Source organism: Chiloscyllium punctatum, chromosome 36 (genome assembly GCF_047496795.1).
Source record: "Chiloscyllium punctatum isolate Juve2018m chromosome 36, sChiPun1.3, whole genome shotgun sequence".
NCBI classification, from domain to species: Eukaryota; Metazoa; Chordata; class Chondrichthyes; order Orectolobiformes; family Hemiscylliidae; genus Chiloscyllium; species Chiloscyllium punctatum.
Genome location: NC_092774.1, coordinates 39,809,229 through 39,830,824, shown reverse-complemented (window position 1 = coordinate 39,830,824; position 21,596 = coordinate 39,809,229). Strand labels below are relative to the sequence as shown.

At 43.9% G+C, this 21,596-nt stretch overlaps 1 protein-coding gene and 2 long non-coding RNA genes across 3 annotated transcripts in view; all 3 read left to right on the top strand.

Annotated features, from left to right (window-relative positions):
- The window catches only part of LOC140460440 (uncharacterized), a 252,860-nt gene that overhangs the window by 4,782 nt on the left and 226,482 nt on the right, over positions 1 to 21,596 (top strand). The window lies entirely within an intron of this gene.
- LOC140461044 (uncharacterized) overlaps positions 1 to 21,596 on the top strand; it is a 153,147-nt gene that overhangs the window by 1,828 nt on the left and 129,723 nt on the right.
- LOC140460437 (uncharacterized) lies at positions 8,184 to 20,796 on the top strand. The gene is made up of 3 exons (XR_011954089.1): positions 8,184 to 8,408; positions 15,410 to 15,514; positions 20,222 to 20,796. It is a non-coding gene; the product is annotated as an uncharacterized lncRNA (long non-coding RNA).

The following is a 21,596-nucleotide window of genomic DNA, read 5'->3' as shown; positions in this document are numbered from 1 at the left end:
TCCAGCGAAACCACAGCCAGAAGATCTAAAAAGGGACGGTTAAAAAAAAATGACATTGTAATGCAGAATTCCAGCAGGGCAGGATGAGCTAGGGCTTTCAACCATTGAACAGGATACCCTATCATCCTCTGTTGTGTGAGGCTTGTGATTTATTTAATTATAAACACCCAACTATCCTCCACCCTTACCTATGTGACCTAAAATTAAACAACTTTATTAATAAAAATTAAAATAAGTAAAATCTAAGATTAAAACTCGCTAAAAGCTCCTAAAACTATAACCACTAAAACCATTACAATACTTAAAATTACTAAAATTAACAAACGAAATACAATTATAAAATACTAATATTGCCGAAGTTCCTACGAGTCCATAAACATTCTCAGGAGTTCAAGAGTCAAAGATAAAGTAAGGTTTGAGATATTTCGAGCGAACGTTTTATATTTTTCTATCCTAAGGATCTTCATCAGGTCCGAGTTCTTCCCAAACCATTTTCCTCGGGCGCCCATAACAAACCCACAAAACGATACGGTTCCACTACCGGTTAAATTCCTTATCTCTTGGTCAAGATGTCCGTATTTCCTGGTCTTTTCCTCCCAAGCCTCCTCGAGGGAATTGATCTGAAAGTCCGATCTTATTGTTACATCCACCACCACGGACTGCATATCCTTTTGCAAGACAATATCTGGTATCCACAGTTTATCAGATTTGTCTCGTATCCGTGGCTCGACAAAGATTGTCCATCCATACTTCCTAACGAATCCAATTAATTCCTCTACAATTCTGTTGTGCCTCTTAATTCGCATGTTCTTTACAAAGGGGCACCAACCCGAAATATGAGCAACAGTTTCAGAAGTTTCATCACACCTTCTACAATTCTTGATATTGAAAGGCCTTCCATACGTCAATGATACCCTCGTTGGATACAGGTTAGCTCTTAACAGCAGCGAATTAATCACTTTGGATGATTTCATGTGCTGCATCCTCTGTAGCCAACTATTTGAGATGTTATCATTCTTATAATAGTGAATTCCTGCACCTTGGCAGGGGAGGGTCATCCATTTTTGCATCTCCACGGCTCTCCAATTTGCATAATTTGCACTCCCATATTCTTCCAAGCCGTCTTCGTCTTCATCGCTATTCACGACAATATCCCTTTCCTCCGATCCATAAATAATCTCTGGATTCCAGATATTTCCCATCACTCTTAGTTTACTCAACCTCCGCATTCGATCCTCCACGCTACTTCCGGCAAATTTAAATGATGCATGTAGCACCCCGTCCTCCGATCTCAGTAGCGATCCATATTTCCTCATTATCGAAATCGGGATAAATGTCGATAAGCGGTTTATGGCAAGGCCTCCATCTCGAGACTTGGCATATAAAATGCCATCTGTGATGGATTGTGGTAGGTGTAAGATCTCTTTGATCGCGTTCTTAATAATACTATCCAATTTCTTTAAATAATTCAGAGAAACCTCTGATAAAACCAGCCTCGGGATAAAATACGTTTTTAAAATTTCAATCTTTTGAACGGGTTTCAGGGATGAACCTTTTTAAGTTCCCTAGCCATAATTCTAGTTGATTTTCCCAGTTGGCCTTACTAATCCCCAGCCAGGGGTCAATCTTGGCCCCTAAATATTTATCAGTGGTCCCTGGCTCAATAAATTGAATCTCCCGATCTTCAAATTTCCAATTAGGCTTGTCATTGTATATAAAGGACTTATTCTTGTGACTAAAGTAAAACCCTTTAGTTTTTTTAATATTAACCTCCAGTCCTGTGTTCCGACAAAATCTTTCCACTATTCTAAGATTAAATACCATACCCTCATACGTCTCACTAATTAGGGCAATATCGTCGGCAAATGCCAACGTTGCACAATGGCAACCCTTCCCACCCTCATCCAGGAATATCCCCTTTTGTTTCTCTTCAATTGTACTAATCAGCGGATCCATAATTATATTAAACAAAATCGGCGATAAAGCATCGCCCTGCTTAACCCCGCATAAAATCGGCATATTATCGGTTTTACAGTTAAAACCCTCGATGTGGGTAAAATTATTTTCATAAAGATCCCTAACTAGTTGTATAAAAACTCCCGGGAACTGGAGTCTTCTAAGAGCTGTCACAATCAATTTATGTCCCACAGAGTCGAAGGCTTTGGCTAAGTCTACAAAGACTATTGCCAGATCCTTCCTCTTATATTTTGCCCCATTTATTATATTTTCTAAAATCTTGATATTCTCCTCACACCCTGGGACTCCCGTCATAAATCCTTTTTGTCTTTTATTTAAATTAATAATCTTATTCAATCTATTAGCCATAAACTTAGTAAAAATTCTTAGTAACATTGGACCAATAGTAATTGGTCTCCAGTTGTTAATATCTAATAATTCTTCCTCATTGTTACTTTTTGGGATAAGTACGGTCCTACTGACCTTCAGCTGGTCTGGTATCCTGCCCGTGGCCACCCAGATTGAGTACAGTCTTGGCAGCAGCATATTATCCTTATTAAAAATTTTAATAATGTCTCCCATTGTCATCCCATCGGGACCCGCAGCAGTCTTGATGTCCATCGCCTTAATGGCACGATCAACATCTTCTACCGCTACAGGTCCCGTTAGAATTGCAAACTGGGATTCCTCTATCTGATTATTATACTTTGCAAAACACCTCAAATTATTCTTCTCATTAACCTTTGTCAATTTACCCTTGAAATAATCTTCTAAATCTTTCTTTTCTAGAGGGCACTTGCTTCTACCCGGAGCACCCATTAGGGTTCTAGCTAAATATTGATGTTTTGTTTTAAAAAGGACCTGCATCTCTTTAAATTTTCCTTTTTTCTTACCATATCTACTTTTTGCACCACTAACCTTCTTATTCTTCCTTACTCCACTATCCTTTATTTTAACATCTGTCCATTTATTATGTTTAGTCTTATTGCTAATGTTTTCTTTACTCTTCTTCTCTATCTTATTCTCTATCTTATTATGTTTAGTCTTATTGCTAATGTTTTCTTTATTCTTCTTTTCTATCTTATTTAGGATCATCTTCATAATCTTTTCATACTCATTTTTCCCCTTTTTATTCCTACCCAGGTTCACTTCAATTAAATTAAGTAGTTCATCCACTGATCCCTCCGGGCAATCCAAATTATTAATATCATTATGAATACTATCTATCCCTTCTTGTAACCTATCCACAATCTCATTATTTTCCTCTTCTTCCTCATCCACATTACTATTCGACAATATCTCATCATCTACTTCAATCTTTTTATCATTCTTTTTAGTTTTAGTTTTCTTGGTTAACAGATGCCTTTTATCTGAGATTTGCTTTGCAGTCTTTGATCCTAACCTTTCCGCAATCAATTTATTAATATTCCTACTGCCGGCAAATTCTAACTCTAATTTTAGCAACATATCCACTTCCTCAGCTGACCACAGACCCTTCCTATTGCTCTCCTTACTAACATCTTTCTTCCTACCCTCACTGCTCTTTATCTTCCTCTTCTCATTCCTCAAACTAGGGTGTGCATGCCGCTCATGCTGCCCAAGGCCTCTGGCTGTACTAAATCTTAAAGGACATAAATCACATAAATACTTCTTCAATTCCATCTCCAAATTATTGCTACCACTATTCTCACTAGCACCGACTCAACATTTAAATTATCAATAACCCCCTTGGTACACTTTGAGAAGTGACAAGCCACTGCCTGGTAGCTCCCTTCCCAGCTACACTTACAGCACCTTATCCTAATGGCCTTAATCCCTTTGCATATTTTAAGATGTTTCCTAAAACCCCCCGTTGTGTTATAAATATTCTTACAATATTTACACTTAAAATCATCTATGGGGTAGTTAATAATTACTTCTAGTTCCTCAGGTTTCTCTGCAATTATTGGATGGATAATCCTTTCATCCCCTTTCTCATCCTCGCTCTCCGGAACTCCGCTACAATTAAAATTAAAGGGCCCTTTAAAATTCGAATTAAAAATTGTCCAGCTCTTAAGTGGACTACGCTGTAGAGGGGCCTTCTCTCTCAGCATATCCATTCGAATTTCCGCAGTACTGTTCTGGGCACTGTTAACGGTGTCCCCGTGCCTGCCCGAGGACAACCTAGCCGGAACAAATCGTATAGTCTCGTCCGTCTGTGTCTGGGTAGAGACGGATTGAACAATTCGGGTTTGGCTGGCACATTTTGTGCACGGAGCCGCCAATAGCCACCGTGCGGGGCGGTTGTTTACCCGGTCTCCCACCCAACCGGATATTCTGGAATCAGCCATACACGCCTCGACCAGATTTAGTTTCTCACAGACCGAAAGGTCACCAGCCGTCTCGTATCTTTCACAGGAAGGTCGTATTAGCCGGCCTACTCCGAATAACGCTCCAACAACGGTAAAACGATAAAACCGCCCGTGGCGCAAAGTACAGGCAAAACCAGGTAAAACCAAAGATAACCAGAGATAAAACAATGGTAAAACACTGATAAAACCCGAACCAAAACGCCAACAAACAGCTTAAAATCGCCACCGTCAAGAGCCTCCTCGTTTCGGTCGTTACCAGGGGGAACCACGTGGAGGTTCGACCTACTTTGCAGTTGATAAATACGTAAAAACAACTGCAAAGGTGACTACACAGGCAGTGGTCCGAGACCAAAACCAAAACACACTGTAGTCACATCCCCCCGTTTAAAAAGCAGCTGCTTTTTCTCTGCTTTTTTTTGCTGAGGGGGATTTGAAGCTGTAACAAAGTTGAGTCACAATAAAGGTTAAGTGAACTTAACGCCGAGCTCAGACTCTCATTGAAGGCTTTGAGCTCCGAGACGTTTTTGTTTTAAACCTACTCATTTCTTTCAGCCTCCTGCACTATGTCGTGTATCAGATGGATCAGTGAATGAGCAGCCAGTATCGTGAGAAATTGTCAATTTTTCATGACTGCAGAGTGTGTCGTTTCATCAGCGTTGTAAGGTTACCTGGCAGCATCGGGTGGTGTGGGCTGTGTTCACTAGAAACGGTGTGGAGGAGCCGATGTTGGACTGGGCTGGATAAAGTTAAAAATCACACAACACCAGGTTATCGTCCAACAGGTTTATTTGGAAGTATGAACTTTTGGAGCGCTGCTCCTTCATCACGTAACTGTGGAGCACAATCATAAGACACAGATTTTATAGCAAAAGATCACAGTGTCATGCAACTGAAATGACATATTAAAAACCAAGATTGCTGTTAAGTCTTTCACCTTTTAGACTGAGTTGCAGGTTTCAGTTCATTAATCTGTGAATCCCAGAACTACTATTAATTCACGTTCTCGAGATGACTAAAGGTTTTTTTTTAAAACGTGACACCTCAGCCCAGACAATGCATTAAAGGTGTGAGGTTCGAGTCTGTCAGTATCCCAATCTTGAATCAGACTGGTTCTCATTCCAAAGTCGGAATTTATAAAATATTACACGGATTGACTGCCTGCAGTTTGTGCACTTTGTGAGCAAAGTAGAATGTATCTGCAAACATAATTCTGCCAATACAAGTTTGCCCACAAAGTGATGTGTGAATGCGTGCATGTAAGTGTGTGTGCGCATGCTTGGTAAAGTGAGAGTGTGATGGAGTATATGCCTGTGTGTGTGTTGGGGGTGTATGTGTGGGTGTCTGAGAGAGCACGTGTGTATGAGTGAGGTATTAATAAAAGCAAGGCTTGCATTTTGCTAAAACAAGGAAGGGCAGGACTTTGTACAGATTTTGGTAGGGCCCTGTGTCGTGCTGTAAAAGAGAGACATGATGGGGTTCAGGTTCACAGTTCTTTGAAAGTTGCATCGCTGCTAGACAGGGTGGTCAAGAAGGCATTTAGCAAACTTGCCTTCATTGTTCACACCATTGAGTAGAGGGGTTGGGACATCATGTTGAGGTTGTGCAGGATGTTGGTGAAGCCACTTTCAGAGTACTGAGTATGCTTCTAGTGTCCCTGTAATAGGAAGAATTCTATTAGAGAGGGTTCAGCAAAGATTTACCAGGATGTTGCCAAGACTGGAGGGTTTGAGTTATAAGAGAGGCTGGGACTTTATTCACTGGAGCACAGGAAATTGAGGGGTGACATCATTGAGATTGATAAAATCATGAGGAGTGGAGGTAACGTGTACACCAAAGGGCTCTTCCTTAGCGTAGGGGAGCTCAAGACTAGGGGGCATATTTCTTTAAATCTCTCTCCTCTCACTTTAAAGGGAACCTGAGTGGCAACGTTTTTACAGAGGGTGGTTTGCATGTGGAATGAACTTAGATGAGGATGTGGTAGATGCAGATGAAGTTACAAATTTTAAATGACATTTGGATGAGTACATGAATAGAAAGGTTTAGAGGGACATGGGCCAAACGCAGGCAAGTGGGACAAGCTTAGTTTGGGAATCCTGACTGAGTGATCTTATTGAAACCAGTAGAATTCTGAAAGGGGCTTGACAGGATAGATGCAGATAAAATGCTCCTTTGTGGGGAGGGTCATAGAATCCCAACAATGTGGAAGCAGGCCATTCAGCCCATCTATTCCACATTAGCCCTCCGAAGAGCATCTCGCTCACATCCATCCCATGGCCAATCCACCCGAAGTTTCACATCCCTGGTCACTAAGGGTAATTTAGCACAGCCTATCCACCCTAACCTCTACACCCTAATCTATAAATTACCTTTTCAAAAATGTCATTTAAATGTAGAATTTTTCTCTAAGAACAATGTCAGTCCTGACTCAACATTCGGGCGCAGACAGGATTCACACCTATTGTTAGAAAAGCTCTGCATTTGAATGACGTTCTTGAGAAGGTGACAAAAAACAAGTTCTGGGATTAACAAATCAAAGAGCAGAAACCTACTCTAAAGGTGAAAGATTTAATCTAAAATTGTTTGATGTGTCACATTTCCATGACGCTAGACTCCTTTGGATATAAATTGTGATCATGATCTCATTCTCCACAACCACCTGATGAAGGAGCAGCGCTCCGAAAGCTAGTGCTTCCAAACAAACCTGTTGGATTATAACCTGGTGTTGTGTGATTTTTAACTTTGTCCATGGGAAACACATGAGTTATGGAACTGGTAACAGTTCTTATTTTGTGATCTATTCCACGTGAAATTTCTCCACTGCGCAGGCACGGGTGAAGAGTTTGTTTTTGTGCTTTGTGTGAGATCAGGCGAGCAGCTTTTAAATCCTTATGTCAAGCAGCAGAAGCAAACTGTTGAACAGCAATTGTTTTCCGAGAGTGGTACTTCCAGCTCTGGGAATCCTGTTGCATCAACAGAGAGAGGGGGAGGATGTCACATCTAAAGAGTAGACAGAAAAGTTATTTCGCTTGTTCAGTCATTTGAGTTGGTTCTGCACTCAGATGAGATTGGATACTGCTTTTACTGGATCAGAATTAACCTGCTTATTTTCTTAAAAATTAAACCATCCGACGGCCATTCCAACCCCCCTTTTTAAAAATGACTGCACTGTTTCCAATACGGTCGTGCTTTCTAAATATTACCATGTATTTTTAATTATGTACAATGTCTCTTTAGATTTCAATGTACCTGTTTAAATATAAAAATGCCCCTTTACATGTCGCTCAGCCCTTTAAATGTGTTATGTTCCTCTCAGCGCAATCTTGCTCCTCGATAATGTATATTTATCCCTTTAGATATCAGTATGTCTCTTAAAGGGGTACTTCTGCTTACAAATACGGCAACGTTTCTTCGAAATGTAGAATCATTTAGATATAATTGCGTCACTTTACATATTAAGATATCCCTTTGAATGTGCCCATATTCCTTTGAAATATAATCTCGTACATTTACATCTCTTTATTTGCAGAAATACTCATTAAAATGTCCCTGTCCCTTTAAAATGCAGATTGCCCCCTTTAGATATGACGCCGTTCCGTTATATGTCGGGATATCTGTTTAAGTTGAGCCGTGAGCTTTCCCAATGTAGACAGGGCTCCTCGAAACGTGGCAGTGTCCCCCCTGCAGCTGCAGAGCGAGACAGGAGAGTTTGTTTTTGTGAATGAGCAGTTGTAGCGCGAGGTGCCTGTTACTTGGTGACGGTGAGGCTCCCCCGGCCCCGCCCATCCCCCCTGAGCTGACGTCACGCGGGGGTGAAGGCGGTTGGGAGGAGAAGTCGCGGCCGTTAGGAAAATGGCGCCGTGCGGCCCGGGGCAGACACCCGTCACTGGACACCGCCGCCTTCCTGGTGCAGCTGCTGTGTCACGGCCACACCGCCCGGCTGTACAGCAGGCAGGAGTCGGTGACCATTCTGGAGGCGGATGGGGTTAAGGGCCTGTTTGGGAACCCGTCGGCCGCCTGGGTGGTGGAGTTCTACTGGTCGTGGGGCGGCCCCTGTGTCAACTCTGGGGCCACCTGGAAGGTACTGGGCCCGGGAGGTGAAAGGTGAGGCAGGTTGGGGGGGGGGACGGAGGGGAAGGAATGTGGGGCCTGTCCTGTTATAGTGACATTTTACACTCACTTTACATCTGCTTTTACTGGAGCTTGTGCTGTTTACCCCTCACTGTTTGTTTAATCCTTGTGCTGTTTGCTCTTTGCTGTTACTTGTGCAATTGCTGAGGGTAGTGTGTAAATACTAGTGAAGGAGATTATGTACTAGCATGTCTATGTTCCTCAGTCATTGAAGGGGCAGGACCTGTTGAGAATGGTTGGTCAAGTGTGTGGTGTACTAAACCTCGTTAATATGGATATAGTTATGATTTGGAGATGCCAGTGTTGGACTGGGGTGTACAAAGTTAAAAATCACACAACACCAGTTTATAGTCCAACAGGTTTAATCACCTGATGAAGTGTCACTCTGAAAGCTAGTGTGCTTCCAATTAAACCTGTTGGACTATAACCTGGTGTTGTGATTTTTAACTGGGTATAGTTTGTTATTTGGTAAAATATACTTTTTATTATTTAGAGTCATAGAGATGTACAGCACGGAAACAGGTCCATTCGGTCCAACCTGTCCATGTCAACCAGATATCCTAAATTAATCTTGTCGCATTTGTCAGTACTTGGCTCATATCCCTCTAAACCTCTCCTATTCATATACCCATCCAGATGCCTTTTAAATGCTGTAATTATACCAGCTTCCACTACTTCCTCTGGCAGCTCATTCCATACATGCACCACCTTCTGCATGGAAATGTTGCCCCTTAGGTACCTTTTATATCTTTCTGCTCTTACCCTAAACCTATGCCCTCTAGTTGTGAATCTCACCCCAACACTGCGGAAAAGACATAAAAACATTGAGCAGCCACACAAATGCAAAAGCAATAAAATATCAAGCCATATGGGGAAAATAATTATGGCTCTACCCTTTTTGTTCTCCGATAGACATTTAGACATTTAAGATCTGTCAATCACACCAGGATCGCCACAGAGCATATTGTGTAAACTCCTCAATGTCAACAAGCAGGGCACCAGTGTCACCAAAACATTGGGCATGTTCCTCATTGTCGGCAGAAAAGGGACAAAACCTACTTTTGATGGACAAATAAGGAGCACTGGAGGACCAGAAGGAGACTTGTCCTCCTGCCATTCAGAGCTCCCCTATTGGTGAATGCGGACGTTGGGCCATGAGGTTCTGAAGCTCCTGCTCCTCCTCTCTCTCAACGAAGATTGAGCTTCACCTCAGATTGCAACTTCCTTCCTTTGTCCAACATCTGTGAGTACGGCACTCTTTTCTCACCCCCTTTTCCATTTACGTTTCATTCTAGGGAACAATTGTTGACTTGGAGCAACTGAAAGGAATAGGAATGAATCCAGCGATGGGACAGACTTGGAAAAGTTAGTCCAGGCCTTTGTCTCAATTGGCAAAATAGATAGGCAGGAGATTGGAAGAACGCAGCAAGCCAGGCAGTATCAGGAGGTGGAGAAGTCGAGGTATCTGGTGCACCCCTTGTTCAGGACTGGGGGTGGGTTTCGGGAGAGCTGTGGAACAAGGGTGTGCTGGGAGCAGGGTGATGAAGTGGGGATAGGTGGAGACAGGTAGAGGATACGACCTGGTTGGTGAATGGGAGGAAGGAATCTAGTTGGTGTCAGGGAGGAGTTAGAAAGGAGGGGGAGGGCCTGGGAAGGGAGTTTGTGATGGAAAGGGGGGTTATTTGAAACTGAACAACTCAGTGTTGAGTTCTCCGGGCTGTGGGCTGCTCGGACGGAAGATGAGGTTTTGTTTCTCCAATTTGTGGTTTGGTTTGTTGTGGTAATGGAGGAAGCCAAAGATGGTTATGTCAGAAAGGGAGTGGGAAAGGGCTTTAAAATGGGTTGAGACTGGGAAGTCCACTTGGCCTTTTATGGATGTTTACGAGGAAGGCAAGAAAATGGTTATAAGACTCATATAGGACCGAGTTACAGAGCCATACGGCACAGAAACAGACCCTTCAGTCCAACTAGTCCATACTGACTGTGTTCTCAAACTAAACCAGTCCCACCTGTCAGTGTTTGGCCCATATCCCTCCAAACCTTTCCTATTCATGAACTTATCCAAATGTCTTTTAAACGTTGTTACTGTACCTGCATCCACCACTTCCTCTAGACATTCAGTCCACACATGAACCACTCTGTCTAAAAAAATTGTGCCCATCGACCTTTTTTTGAAAATCTCTTTCTCCTCTCTCACCATCAAAAATTTGCTCCCTAATCTTGAAACCTCGGGGAAGGACACCCACTGTTCTCCTCATCTCTCCCCTTGTGATTTTATAAACCTCGATAAGGTCACCTCTCCACTTCCTATGGTCCAGTGAAAAAGTCCCAGCATATCTGCCCAGATGAAGGTAGATCCATATCCAGTCATGATCTGTTCAATGCTAGTCCCAATTCTCAGTGTCCAGGACAGCAACAGACCACACAAGACGTAGGAGCAGAAATTAGGCCATTCAGCCCATCAGGTTTGCTCATTCCATTCAATCGTGGCTGATCAGTTTCTCAATCCCGTTCTTCCGCTTTCAGTAAAGTGAAAACAGAGGGAGAGAGTGTGGGATGGAGGTTTTCAGCTTCCAGGGAATAAGAGAGGAAATAGTTCACTATAAATTAGAATTTATGGGATCGACTGATGAGCCAAAGAGAGTCAATTGGAGTTTAATTTAGAGAAATCAGAGGTTTACATTTTGGTCAAGCAATTCATGCAGGACTGACACAGTTAAGGGAAGTGTTGCAGAATAGAGAGACCTTAGAGTGCAGGTTCATAGTTCCTTGAAAGTGGAGTCTCAGGTGGACACAATAGTGAAGAAGGCGTTTAGTTTGCTTTCCTTGATTGCTCAGAGCATTGAGTTCAGGAGTTGGGAAGTCATGTTATAGTGTGTTACCTAACTGCTTCATTGTTTTTAGTGAATATAGCCCACACCTCCCGCTGCTGCCATAACGTGGTTTGTTTGGAAGCACTAGCTTTCAGAGTGATTAGATTTATTTTAGATTTTATTACTTAGTGTGGAACAGGACCTTCAGCCCAACAAGTCCACACCGACCCTCCCAGCAATCCACCCAGACCCATTCCCCTACATTTACCCTTGCACCTAACACTACGGGCAATTTAGCATGGTCAGTTCACCTAACCTGCACATCTTTGGACAGTGGGAGGAAACCGGAGCACTCGGAGGAAACCCACACAGACACGGGGAGAATGTGCAAAACACACATTGACAGTTGCCCGAGGCGGGAATTGAATCTGGGTCTCTTCACTATGAGACAGCAGTGCTGCCGAGTGCTGCTCCTTAATCAGGTGGTTGTGGAGAATAAGATCATGATTAGACTAAAGGAGTCCAGTGTCATGGAGATGTGATACATTAAACAATTTAAATTAAATCTTCCAACTTTTAGAATTGGGTTCTGTTCTTTGGTATGTTAATCCCAGAACCTGTTTCAAGTAACTTTCTCAAGAACGTAATTTAAATGCAGAGCTTTTCTATCAAAAATGTCAGGCTGACTTGACATTGGGACCCAGACAGAATTCACACCTATTGAAGGGTAGGCTGGGACTTTTTTCACTGGAGCACAGGAGGTTGAAAGGTGAAGGTGTCGGGTGCCTCATTAGCAAGTTTGCAGATGACACTCAGATTGATGGACGATCAGATAGTGAAGGGGACTGTCAGACGATACAGCAGAATATAGATTGGAGAGTTGGGAAGAGGAGGAGGTTTGGGGGGGAGGGGGTACTTGATTGAGGCCTATAAAACCATGAGGGTTGTAAATAGGGGTGGATAGGAAGAATTTTTTTCCCCCAGAGGGGAAGACTTAATTACTAGGGGTCACGAGTTCAAAGTAAGAGGGGAAAGGTTTGAGGGAGATATACGTGGAAAATTCTTCACACAGAGGGTGGTGGGCGCCTCGAATGCATCGCCAGCGGAGGCAGTAGGGGTGGGATTGATAGCGCATTTAAGATGTATCTAGACAGATACATGAATGGGCAGGGAGCAGAGGGATACAGATCCTTAGAAAATAGGCAGCAGGTTTACTTAGAGTATCTCGATCAGCATAGCCTTGGAGGGCTGAAGGGCCTGTTCCTGTGCTGTAAGGTGAGAGGAGAAAGATTTAAAAACACATGAGGAACACCTTTTTTTTGAGTGGTTTGTGTGTGGAATGAATGTCCAGAGGAAATGGTGGATGCAGGTTGAGTAACAACGTTTAAAAGACATTTGGATAAGTACATGAATAGGAAAGGTTCAGAGGAATATGGGCCAAACACAGGCAGGTGGGACTAGTTTAGTTTGTGAATATAGTCAGCATGGGCTAGTTGGGTTGAAGGGTCTGTTTCTGTGCTGTATGACTCAATAACTGTTCTGTACTGGTCTTAAAATCATTTTACTTGCCTTCCCCCAGAAACATCCACTTCTTTGTTGTTCTAAAATCAGATGAACTCAGCCTTGAATATATTCAATGATCCCCTAACTGCAGGGTGACTTCTGAACTCAATTCCTCTCACTAATACACCTCTTGCCTTGCTGATTACTTGCTGCATCCGTCTGACAACTGGCGGTGACTGGTGTGGAAGGATGCTGAGGCCACTTTTTACATCCACACATCATTCCTGATACAGGGCTCATGCCTGAAACGTCGATTCTCCTGCTCCTTGGATGCTGTCTGACCTCCTGTGTTTTTCCAGTGCCACACTTTTCAACTCTGATCTCCAGGATCTGCAGTCCTGACTTTCTCCACATCCCAATATATCACCATTTAAACAACACACCTCCTTTCGGCAGTTACTTTTTCATAACCGAGACTATAACTTCACACTGTGGGACTGCGTTTGCCAATTGAGACACAGACCTGGACCAACGTTTCCCGACTCTGTCCCCTCCCTGGATTCACTTGCTTTCTTTTCATTTGCTGCAAGTCAACAATTTAACCCTAGAATGAAAAAAATGAAACGGAAAAGAGGGTGAGAAAAGAGAGTGCTGTACTCTCAGATGGTGGATAGAGGAAGGAAGTTGCAGTCTGAGGTCAAGCTTGATCTTCATTCGGAGAGGAGGAGGAGGAGGAGGAGGAGCAGCAGCAGCTTCAGAAGCTCATGGTCCACCTTCTGCATTCAGAAAATAGTGAGGGCTCTGATTGGCAGGAGGAGCAGGCTCCTTGTCTGACTTCTTATTGGTCCATTTGAAGAAGGGTTCACGCTGTTTCTGCAGACAGCGAAGAGCATGTTCGGCTTTTGCTGAACCAGCATAGAGTAATAGAGATGTATGGCATGGAAACCGACCCTTCGGTCCAACTTATCCATGCTGACCAGATATCCCAACCCAATCTAGTCCCACCCCTCAACACCCGGCCCATATCCCTCCAAACCTTTCCTATTCATATACCCATCCAAATGCCTCTTAAATGTTGCAATTGTACCAGCCTTCACCACTTCATCTGGCAGCTCGTTCCATACACGTACCACCTCTGTGTGAAAACCTTGCCCCATAGGTCTATTTTATGTCTTTCCCCTCTCATCCTATATCTATGCCCTCTAGTTCTGGACTCCCAACCCAAGGGAAAAGACTTTGTCTATTTATCTTATCCATGCCCCTCATAATTTTGTAAACCTCTATAATGTCACCCCTCAGCCTCTGACACTCCAGGGAAAACAGCCCAGCCTGTTCAGCCTCTCCCTCTACTGCAAATCCTCTAACCCTGGCAACATCCTTGTAAATTTTTCTGAATGCTTTCAAGTTTCACAACAGGTTTCCAATAGAAAGGAGACCAGAATTGCACGCAATATTCCAACAGTGGCCTAACCAATGACCTGTACAGCTGCCACATGACCTCCCAACTCCTGTACTCAATATTCTGACCAATAAAAGAAAGCATACCAAATGCCGCCTTCACTATCTTATCTACCTGTGACTCCACTTCCAAGGAGCTATGAACCTGCACTCCAAGGTGTCTTTGTTCAGCAACACTCCCTAGGACCTTATCATTATGTGTATAAGATCCTGCTAAGATTTGCTTTCCCAAAACACAGCACCTCACATTTTTCTGAATTAAACTGCATTTGCCACTTCTCTGCTCATTGGCCCATCTGGTCAAGATCCTGTTGTAATCTGAGGTAACCCCCTTCGCTGTCCACTACACCTCCAATTTTGGTGTCATTTGCAAACCTACTAACTGTACCTCTTATACTCGCATCCAAATTATTTATGTAAATGACAAAAAGTAGAGGACCCAGCTCCGATCCTTCTGGCACTCCACTGGTCACAGTGGAGATCCTCCAGTCTGAAAAACAAACCTCCACCACCACCCTCTGTCTTCTACCTTTTCAGCCAGTTCTGTATCCAAATGGCTAGTTCTCTCTGTATTCCGTGAGATCTAACCTTGCTAATTAGTCTCCCATGAGGAACCTTGTTGAACGCCTTACTGAAGTCCGTATAGATTACATCTACTGCTCTGCCTTCCTCAAAAAACTCTATCAAGTTTGTGAGACATGATTTCCCACGCACAAAGCCACATTGACTATCCCTAATCAGTCCTTACCGTTTCAAATACATGTACATCCTGTCCCTCAGGATTCGCTCCAACAACGTGCCCACCATCGACATCAGGCTCACTGGTCTATAGTTCCCTGGCTTGTCCTTAACACCCTTCTTCAACAGTGGCACTAGGTTAGCCAACCTCCAGTCTTCTGGCACCTCACCTGACATGCGCACTATGCTGTATGGAGATGCTGTTCCTGACGGATTTAAAGTGTCCAATTGCCACAATTCTCCCTTCGTCACTTGGCATAACCGCGCACGCTCCTCGTTATTTTTGATGTTCATCTTCCCTATAACCCTCATTTTATAAATCTCAAATGAGGTCACCCCTCAACCTCCTGTGCTCCAGTGAAAAGAGTCTCAGCCTCTCCTTATAACTCAAACCCTCCAGTCTTGGTAATATCCTGGTAAATCTTTACTGAACCCTCTGTAATAGTATTCTTCCTATTACAGGGCCACCAGAAGCGTTCTCAATACTCTACAAGTGGCCTCACCAACATCCTGTACAACTTCAACGTGATGTCCTAGCTCCTTTATTCAATGGGGTGTGAACAAATGGTAAGTGTGCTGAATGCCTTCTGAAGCACCCTTCCAACCAGTGCTGCAACTTTCAATGAAGTATGTACCTGAACCCCACCCCCATATCCCTCTGTACAAGCCCTACCCTTCCTTATTTTAGGAAAATGCAACCCCTCACTTTTATCTATACCCCTTTCATACACACACCCCCTCTCCACGCCCCCCCCCCCCCCCCCCCCACCCCCACCAACACACTTCCCCTCTCTCAGGCTTCCCCTCCATCACACATGCACTCTCTCTCATACACACACACATATAACGATGGGGTGAATTTGAATTTGCAGATATATTCAATTTTGCAGAAGAAGCGCACAACATGCAGGTAGTCAATCCATGTAATATTTTATAAATTCCTAGTTTGGAAAAAGAACCAGTCTGATTTAAGATTGTGATACTGACACACCTTTCATGCATTGTCTGGGCTGAGATGTCACCAGTTTAAAAAAAAACCTTAAATGATCTCTAGAATATGACTTAATAGTAGCTCTGGGATGTACGCATTAATGAACTAAAACCTGCAACCCATTCTAAAAGATGAAAGACTTAACAGCAATGTACATTTGATAAATATATCAAATCAGTTGCATGACACTGAGACCTTTTACTATAAACTGTGTCTTATGATCCTGCACCACAGCTACCCGATGAAGTAGTGATTCCAAATTAACCTGTTGAATTATAACCCAGTGTTGTGATTTTTAAACTTTGTCCAACTTAGTCCAACACCAGCACCTCCACCACCTCGTTTCTAGTGAACACATCCCACACCTCGCCGTCCTCCAATAATCTGCCGATGAAACGATGCAGTGCCTGCACTTCTGAAAAATTTACAATTTCTAACAATATTAGCTAGTAATTCACTGCTTCATCTGATACACGACATTGGAAACTCAATGCAGGAGGCTGCAAGAAATGAGCAGCTTTAAAACCGCTGACACTTGGGGCGCAAAGCTTTCAATGAGAGCCTGAGCCTGGCAGTATGTTCAGGTAACCTTTATTGTGACCCAAGTTTGTTACAGCTTCAGATCCCCCCCAGCAAAAAGGCAGAGAAAGAGTAGTTGATTTTGTTTTTAAACAGCTCAAGATCAAAGCGCATACACTCCTGCCCCATCCCACCCGCCACCTCACTTCCTTAACTATTGGTCAGTACAGAGTTGTCCCTTTGTAATTGGAGGAGAAAGTGAGGACTGCAGATGCTGGAGATCAGAGCTGAAAATGTGTTGCTGGAAAAGCGCAGCAGGAATCCTTTGGAATTGGATCCTTGGTACAACCATAACCCATAGGAAATACTGCCTCACTCAGCAATTTGAACCCATATCATGTCTCCAAGTAAGCTTCTCTCCGTGCATTTGCCTGTTCTGGGGCAGTGTGGAGTCAACCACACTGCTGCGTGTCTGGAGTCACACGTAGGCCAGACTGGGTAAAGGATGCAGTTGGGATGACTGAGTGATTCTTTTTCCTCCAACGGTAGTTTCCTTCACTAAAAAGGATGTTAGTGAATCGGATGGGGGTTTTCTCCCACCACCACACCTCCCTCCATCCCTTGAAAATGGTTTCAACGATAGATTCCAAACTCCAGATTTCTGACCGTATTCCAATTCCGCCATCTGCCACAGCGGGATTCAAACCCGGGAGTCCCCTAAACTGGGTTGACAGTCCAGTTGATTATGGCACTGAGCCGTCGCTCCTTCAATTCCCCCTGCAGTGGCACGTGAACTCGCTGGTGCTTCCGCAGGTGGGAGGACTGGGTAAAGCCCTTCCCGCACTCTGGGCAGCTGAAGGGCCTCTTCCCCCGTGTGGACCTGCTGGTGTGGTCAGCAGAGGGGATGAAGTGCTGAAGGTCTTCCTGCACCTGAGGTAGGAGAATGGCCTCTCCCTGGTGTGACTGCGCCAATGAGTCTCCAGGGCAGATGGGACACGGAAGCCTTTCCCGCAGTCGACATACTTTCATCTTTTCTCCACGGGGTGGGATTCCTCTGGTTTTTCCATGGCTGAAGCTTCTGCTGCACACGAACACGTATTGAGCCCCTCCACGCCGTGAATTCCTCTGTCCAGTCCGTATAACTGTTTCAGGCTCCACACACAGTGCACTGCAACAGTAGGGTCTTCATTCAGTCCCACTGATGCTGAAAACAGTCAGACTGGAACCAAAAAGCTTTGCTACTTTTCACAGAATCATAGCCCAAAATCCTTGCTGTCCCAATGGATTGAGTGACAGTCAGACGTCAAAGTGAGGACTGCAGACATTGGAGAGTCAGTGTTGAAATGTGCAATGCTGAAAAAACACAGCAGGTCAGGCAGCATCCGAGGAGCAGGAGAGTCGACATTTCAGTCCTCAGCCCTTCATCTGTTAATCTTGAAACTTCTGTCTTCAGATCTTCAAATACTCTGTAAAAAGAGATTACAAAAGTCAACCCTTTCAGACCAGGGTAGAAAAGAAAAGACAAAGTAAAAACAGAAAAGAGATCTACTCCACCTCCTTTATCCTTCCATCCCTCCTCAGCCGAGTAATTAAGACACATATCTGAGTTTTCAGAGTCTGCTCCCTCCCTGAATTCACTCCAGTTGCATCAAGTGAACAGACATCGCCCCACCCTTCCCCCTCTCTCTCCCTCCCAGGATGAAGAGTTGCCCAGAGGGAGCAACCTTCACTCCGAAATTCACAGGGCCATTGTGACGCCAACAAGGGGTGGGCAAGAGGGGGAAGGAGCAAGAGGCGGGGCAAGGCCAGCAGCAAGCCCTCGCAACATGCCTGCTTTGCCTTGCACAGTTTGCAAAAGTCCGTTCCTCTTCAGAGAATCCCCACAGTATGGAAGCAGGCCACTCGGCCCAAAAACTCCACACCGACCGAACCAATGTCCAGTAAACCGCAACCTGACCTCCTAACTCCTGTACTCAATACTCTGACCAATAAAGGAAAGCTTTTCCAAATGCTTCCTATTGACCTGTGACTGCATTTTCAAGGAGCTATGAACCTGCACTCCAAGATCTCTTTGTTCAGCAACACTCCCTGCGACCTTACCATTAAGTGTACAAGTCCTGCTAAGATTTGCTTTCCCAAAATGCAGCACCTCACATTTATCTAAATTAAACTCCATCTGCCACTTCTCAGCCCATTGGCCCATCTGATCAAGATCCCATTGTAATCTGAGGTAACCTCCTTCGCTGTCCACTACATCTCCAATTTTGGTGTCATCAGCAAACTTACTAACTATACCACTTATGCTCACATCCAAATCATTTATATAAATGACAAAAAGTAGTGGGCCCATTATCTATTGTAAAAGTGGAATTTTCAAAATATTACATGTATTGACTGCCTGCAGATTGTGCAGTCTTTGAGCAAAGTAGAATGTATTTGCAAACGTCATGCTGCAAATACAAACTCACCCCCGTGGATGATCTATCTCATGTGTGCATGAGATGGAGAAAAAGTCTATTTCTGTGCTCTATGCCTATTTGATAACAGATGCTTTATTTCTGTTGGTGTAAATGTTATTGTAAATCATAGCTGGGTACTAATAGATGTAAGGGTGACAGAATTCCTCAAGTAGGGCACTAAGATTCCTGGGAGACCCCTGTTTCTGGTTTACTTCTTTAAGAGCTGAGAACAGATCAACATCTTAGTCTGTGGGAACAGGGCGATCAACAGAGGACAGAGAAATCAGGGCCTGAAACCCAAGCTGACACTCGACCACCCTGTGATCAGTGCTTTGATTAGCAGTGCCAACCCTCTACCTTTAACTTTACCTTGCTTCCCATTTAACTAATGTCTCTATGTTCAGGATCTAATCCTTGTCATTCTGAAGCTATGCCACTGTAAGGAGTCTCAGATCATAATCTCTTCAATGTGTGCAGTCAATTTTGTTACAATGCAGCACACAATTTTTAGTTTTAATTTTTGTGATCTTTAGAATCTAGTTTTGATTGCTGGTATATTTACTCTCCTTGTCCCTTTCTATTGTTCTCTGATGTTCATTTTCCACATCATTACATTACTCACCGGCCTTGATTTGGATTGGCCATGCTAAATTGCCCACAGTGTCCAGGGATGTGTGGGTTAGGTGGGTAAAATTCCGTAGATTGACTACTCTCTGGGAAAAGCAGTTCTTCCTCATCACTGTCCTAAACCTACTCCCCCTCACCTTGAGGCCTTGTCTCATTCACTAGCAGAAATGATTGGATAGGGTATGGCTTCATCCCCACAGTGCAATGAATTCAGGCATGAGCCCTTCTTCATGAATGATGTGTGGATGTAAAAAGGGGCCTCAGGTCCTTCTACACCAGTCACTGCCAGTTATCAGACAGGTGCAGCAAGCAATCAGCAAGGCAAGTGATATATTAGAAGTGGGGATGTCCTCCTGCAGTTAGGGGGTCATTGAATATATGCAAGGCTGAGTCCATCTGATTTTTGAACATCAAAGTGTAGATTTTTATGTTGTGTACATGAGGTGGCTTTGTTTGAGTGGTTTGTGTGTTGGATGCAAGTATAGTAACAACGTTTAAAGTGGAAGGCAAGAAAATGATTTTCAGACCACAACAGACCAGTTATAGTCAGACAGCACAGAAACTGACCCTTCAGTCGAAGTATTCCGTGCTATGTTCTCAACCTAAACTAGTGCCACTTGCTGGTGTTTGCCCCATATCCCTCCGCACCTTCCCTATTCATGTACTTATCTTTTAAAGGTTGCATCTATACGTGTATCGACGACTTCCTCTGGACATTCATTCCATACATGAACCACTTTCTGTTTATGAAAACCTTTTCCTGATTCTGTCTACTCCGTGGATTAATTTCCTTTTCCGTTCGGTTGCTGCAAGTCAAAAATTGAAGCCCAGCATGAAAAAAAATGAAAAAGGAGTTGATAAAGAGAGTGGCGTACCGACGGAGTAAGGAGGTTGCAGCCTGGAGCAAACTCGATCTTCATCCAGGGAGAGCAGCAGCAGCTTCCGAAGCTAGTGTTCCAACTTCTGCATTCAGACAACAGGAAGGCTCTGATTGGCAGGAGGACAGTCCGCTTCTGGTCCTCCAGGGCTTCTGAGTGGCCCACCAAAAGGAAGTCGTGAAGCGTGTGTTGCGTGCAGCGAGGAGCATGCGCATTATGCTCTCTGGCGATGCTCATGTCACTGATGGTATTTGGACATTTTAGAATTTAAGTAAAAAAGGGCAGATTCACCATTTTCCCCCCTGTGATATTTACCTTTCCTGCACCACCCATGATTTTATAAATCGAAATAAAGTAACCTGTCAACCTGTACAACCACAACATGATGTCCCAACTCCTACACTGAACGGTGCGAACAATGAAGGCAAGTGTGCTGAATGTCACTTTCACCACCCTGTCTCCCAATTATGCAACTTTCAAAGAACTATGTACCCGGTTTGGCGTTGCCGGTGTTGGACTGGGGTGTGCAAAGTTAAAATTCACACAACACCAGGTGATACTCCAACAGGCTCAGTTGCAAGCATTAGCTTTCGGAGTGCTGCTCCTTCATCAGGTGGTTCTATCTGATGATCCTGTTCCACAAACATCCCAAGCAGCGCTCCGAATGCTCGTGCTTCCAAATAAACCAGTTGGACTATAACCTGGTGTTGTGTGATTTTTAACTTTATCTACCCCAGTCCAACACCGGCAGCTCCACATCGTTTCCAGTGGACACAGCCCACACCTCCCAGTGCTGCCCGGAAACTGTATAATGACAATGGGATGATGCAGTACCTGCACTCCTGAAACATTTACAATATCTAACAATACTGGCTACTCAGTGACTGCTGGAACCAATACACAACATTGGAAACATCGTCTAGGAAGCTGTCAGAAATGAGCACAGCAGGTCAGGCAGCATCCAAGGACCTGGAAAATCAACCTTGCCCGAAATGTCAATTTTCCTGCTCCTCGGACGCTGCCTGACCTGCTGTGCTTTACCAGCACCACTCCCATCTTGATTCTGATCTCCAGCATCAGCAGTTCTCACTTTGACTTGTAAGAAATGAACAGTTTTAAAACAAAAACCTGTTGCAGTTCAAAGCTCTCAATGAGAGTCTGAGCTCGGTGTGAAG